This window comes from Lygodium microphyllum, chromosome 10, assembly GCF_053477565.2.
Source record: "Lygodium microphyllum isolate KBCC chromosome 10, Lygodium_microphyllum_v1.1.10, whole genome shotgun sequence".
NCBI lineage: Eukaryota > Viridiplantae > Streptophyta > Polypodiopsida > Schizaeales > Lygodiaceae > Lygodium > Lygodium microphyllum.
In genome coordinates, this window is record NC_141144.1 from 61422772 (window position 1) to 61428385 (window position 5614).

Genomic DNA, 5614 nt, shown 5'->3' on the forward strand with positions numbered 1-5614 from the left:
TGTTCTCAATGCTTCAATGGATCAATTATATTGCATGGATCTGTGCATATGACCTAACTCTGAGTCTTTAGTTCTGATGCCTTCTTAAAACTATAAAGTCGTTCAGAATCTTATGTGTCCCTTCCTACCTTCATCAGTACTTACGAGGCCTAGTGGAGATTGAGGTTCTGCTATGTGCACATGCGTTCTGCATACATATTTGATGATATATAAGCCATCACATGCATGAAAAGAAGGTAGATTATGCCAATACAAATTCTGTATGTAAGCCAGCTAAACAGAGGGGTTTGTCCCTTTTATAGGAATTTAAGTCCTATCTGTAAAGGGATGAAAGCCCTTTACCATAGCCTACATTGGTCATCATTATTTCCTCTAATAACATATAGAAAACATGCTCATGCTCCTACAAGGTGTAAAGTGTTTGATTTCAGATTTTTCTTTCTTAACAAAGGAAAAAGTGAATGTGAACCCTTTGTGTTTTGAGTATAGAGACACCAAATATGTTTGTTTTTGGATTGGGCAAGACGAATTGTTCCTTTGTTGGACCAGGTTAGTGGACTGATTCAGCCTCTTATTTTTCACACTTTCTTCAAGCATCACCACCTTTGCTCCATAAACTTATTTCACACCGGCAAAAAATTGTTTAGTGCCTTTTCACCTTTTAGATCCATCCAAAATATTGAGCCTTCTTGTCTATTCTGACATCAAGCTACGAATATCTTAACTATCAAACTGTTGGCCCCTTGTATCTATATGTGCATGCTTCATTCAATGGTGCCCTGCTTGCTACTTGCTTGCTAATCAACCATTCTTTCCATACGTACATGCCCATTAAAACTTATGGTTTGTGGCTGCCTATGAGCGAAGAATGATGTGCTTCAAAGGCTCACATCAACTTGGGAGGCAAATTGTTGAATCTCATGTTCCAAGGAATGAGCCCACTTGAACCCCTTCATTCTTATAGATTGGCATCACCTTACAATTCTCAAGGTTTCCCATTCTTCCCTCAAGTGTGATTTTGTCAGGCATTTAGTTGGCTTTAGATTGTTCAGTAAAATAATGGCGTTTGATTATAGTTGTTTCTTTCTTTAATTTGGTTGCACTCTAGACATATGGATAACAATTTTTCTTTCTTTAATTTGGTTGCACTCAAGACACATGGCACTTCGAGGTGACCTTGGATCATGATGCCATGTGAATTTCATTTAGCTAGTTTTAGCCTAATTTTTAGTTCCTCTTGAAAACTTCAGTTTGGCTTTACTCTCATGAGAATATTGAGTTAACCTGGGCTACCTTGATTCTAGGTTAACATCAACGTTGTGTTAGATTTCTTATTTCAAACTCGTTGAAAGTTAACATTGTGTCACAATAGGGATTTACCAAACTCACTTGAGATCTTGCAAGCAAAGTAGAACTCATGTGGCTCCTTTATTTTTCATTACTTTTGTAAATCCCAAGGCTCACTATATTCAATTAAGTTGAGTAAGTTCCAACATGGCACTTTTCTTACTAAATTTGCCCACTTATCAAACAAGGGTCACTTGGGAGGTTAGTTGCACTAAACATAGCTCGACAACGTGACCCTACACTTATTGAATTTGGCCACTTGTTAAACAAGGTTCACTTGGGAGATTACTTGCATTAAACACATCTCAATTAGCTAAGTTTTTGACCTTTCAAAAGCTTTATTTATTACTTAAGTGGTCTTACCCACTACTAGAAGGGTATTAAGACTCAATGGAGAAGAGATGGAGGAGAGATAAAAAAATAACTTTTGGATGAGAGAGAGGATATAGAGATGAGAGATGTGTCTTTTTAAAAATTATTGATAAGAGAAAAGAGAGAGAAATGTAAAAAGTAGTTTGGATAGAGGTATATTTTTCAAATCAATGTAGGAGAAGCCTAAAAGTAGTATTGTAATATTATAGGAGTGCTAGCAATTTTTGAAGCAAAAAAAAGGGGTGCACTCTCTCCTATAATACTACTACCTTAGATCCTCTCCTACATTAATAACCTTGGATCTTTATACACACACACACACACACACTCACTCACTCACTCACTCACTCACGCACGCACGCACGCACGCACACACACACACACACACACTCTCTCTCTCCCTATATATATATATATATATATATATATATATATATATATATATATATATATATATATATATATATATATATATATATATATGCTACAATATTATCTTTGGGCATTTCTTACACATTAATAGCTTTGATTTTTTTTTCAAACACGCACACACACACACACACACACACACACACACACACACACTCTCTCTCTCTCTCTCTCTCTCTCAAAACAATTCTAGCAACTCTCTCCTATAATACTACAGTACTACCTTTGGGCTTCTCTTCTTACATTAATAACTTTGGACCTCTCTCTCTCTCTCTCTCTCTCTCTCTCTCCAACTTGAGATCAAATTACTCTATTTAAAAGTTTTTGGCTCAAGTACAATCACACTAAAAAGGCACATTTTGATTATAATTTCAATAGTATAAAACTTTTTTTGAATTTACATTTTCATTGTGCATGTGCCTATTGAATTTAGCTATCATTGAATTCATTGCACTTGTTAGAGTGCAACAAGACATTGATTGACCATACAAAGATGCAAGAAGTAGACGAGATAGGGTACCTCATACTCAATGGCATGCAAGGAGTTAACTCCCATTGGAGAACTAGGGACATAACAAGTGGCAAAATTTGCATTCTCTCCATTGTGTTTTTTCCACACTAGCTTTGAGTTTGACTATCAAAACTTAAATTGCCATGTGGTAGTGGGGCTTACATAAACAATGTATTTCAAGGACACATGGAGAATGCCTCCCATGCACCCACATGGCATCCAATGACTTGTTAGCAATGTGCATTTGAATAGTCATATTTATTGGCCTTATACATCTACCCTAATATATTGTTGGAATGTAATTTTCTAATTATGCCATAACGAAGAGCCCTATCGGAGCTATGAGGGAAGTCAAGTATGCAACAAGCATTAGTTTGGTGTGTTTCATCAACATGGGTGGATGCAACAAGAACAAAGGTGGGAATAGAGATGACTAAGAGGAAATCTTCATGGCCAAAGCAGACCTCCCCATGAGAGGAGGAAGAAGGATATGCAACTGAATTGAATAATTAAGCTGCAAAAATACCTCAGAGTGAGGAAGTACAAAAAATCAACCCAGACCCCATGGAGGCCATGCGACGGGAGATGGTAAAAGAAATGTTGGCTACTATGATAAGTAAGGCTATAGGAAAAGCTCAAGCTGCTGAGATTGACAATGAAGGTGATCACATAAGAAGAAGAAAGGATAGAAAGAATCTGGATGGATCTTCATTTGAGAAATACAAGCCCAAAGCACACAAAAAATACGAAGGAAAAGAGAATCTGTGAGTTTGAATAGATGGATATGTGAAGTCGATGGCTAATGAAGCTACTCAAGGTATCAAGTAAAGGAAAGGATTAGTTGCTCAAGGGTGATGCATCAAATGGTTAATGTATGAAGAGGAATAGTATGGCCAAAAGCTATCTTAGGACGAGTTGCAAATAAACATGAAGGATTACTTTGTGCCCAAGAAGGTGCCATACAAAGTTAGAGATGAATGGAGAAACTTAAGGAAAAGTTTGGAAAAAATGAGAGAATATGTACAAAAATATCAAGCCCTAATGCTACTATTAAGCTACATGGTTTTCTTTTTGAAATTCAACCTTGGCCTCGAAGGCAAGTGGAAAAACAAGAGCCTAAAAGTATATTAGAGGCCAGGACTATGGAAACATGGCCTACTAACTATGAAAGAAGGTAGACTAGGGCAAGTTGAGGTACTCCTAAGGGAACTCCATAGCCCTAGTTAACTCATTATGGGGAAACATGAAAAATTAGGGAACTTATCAAAGCAATGTGTTTGGAGATAGTAGATGAAATAATAGACATTCCCTTATGATTGGAGTATAATGATGGAACTTGATCTAATGCAACATTGGTGAATAGCTTTGCTAGTTCCAGAACGGTGAGCTCTAGTGCAGGCCGAGAGAATAATGTAACTAGAGGAGGCTATGGATAGGGAAACGGATACAATCGGGCAAAGGAGGACCTTTGACTTGCAATTTATGTGGGAGACATCACGTTGCACAAGTGTGTCCAAAGGGAGCAATTTCAACAACAAGTGGATCTAGGTTTTGCTTACGCTCAGGTAGAACCCAAGGTACCCAAGTCAATAATGTAGATCACAAAGATAAAAGAGGATGATAAAAAATGGGATGGTAAGGTAAAGGTGGGGGTTGTAGGTGCAAAACATTCACCATTAGTGCCAACTTTCATCCCAAGCATCTCCAATATGTTTGTGCAAACCAAGATTGAAGGTTAACAACAAGGGCAAACCAATATGTACAGTTTCTTGTCCCCACAGGTAGCAACTCGTCTGGGTGTAAGACTAATGAAAGCAAATGGATTGGAAGTGTTGTTTGTATAAGGAAAATATAGGTGTTGTGCAATAGCACGTGAAGTGTTCGTTTAGATTGGACACTAGCAATGTGACATGCCTGAGTGAGAAGCCCTCAATGGTACAGTTTTACTGGCCCATCAAGAGATAATCCTAAGTGACGTCACCCAATACTCCTTAGAATAATATGGGATTTATCACCTAGGTTCACTTGAGTTCACTTCATGATGGAAGGTTGAAGGATTGACCTAAATTTAGGTTCCTAGAGTAGACTAAGGTCACCTATTGGTTCTCTAGCATCAGTCTTCAAGCCACCGCATTTGCAAGTTAGCTCAAATAGAAGCACATCAATGCCACACTTGGTAAGGGGGAGTAATAGTCGTCAACCCCTCTACCCATAGGGTATAATCTTGACTCCGATTCCCTAAAATGACAATGATCGGGGTCTAAGAAGACACACTAAGTAGTCAAGTATTCTATTTTTCCTAATTCTAGTACCTTGAAGGAAAACTCTCAGCTCAAGGAGTCCACCTTGCCTTAGGATGGACCTTCCTGCTTCCCTTGATGGTATGTTTTAGCTATTTAATTACCTATTATGCTTATGTTTCAACATGTAAAGGTAGCTTTTTCCTAATTCTAGCACCTTGAAGGAAAACTCTAAGCTCAACGAGACCATTTGCCTTAGGATGGACCTTCCTGCTTCTGGTATGTTTTAGTTATTTAATTACCTACTATGCTTATGGTGTGTTCCTTCATGTAAATTAATCCACAACACAAAAATAGTATCAAATACTCTTTTGAAAAAAATTGCAAAACAAGAATAATTATCCCCACATTCTCCAAGCTACAATGCCAACCTAGGATTCTGTCCCTTAATTTGGGACTCTATCCAAATCTCATGGCACATGATCCACTAATCTACCATTATCTAGCATTAAGGCCTTCCAAGAAGTCCATCCTAGGCCCGTAGGGGTTAGGCCTATCCTCAATAGACCCAAGGGATTTATGGCCATATCTCCCCTAACACCCTTGTCACTCCTAGCCTAATATTCTCCCTATGAAGAGACCTCTTACACATGGGACCGGTCCTAGCCTCCAGCACAATCAAATTAGTCCCTTAGTGAAGGGTCCTACAACTAAT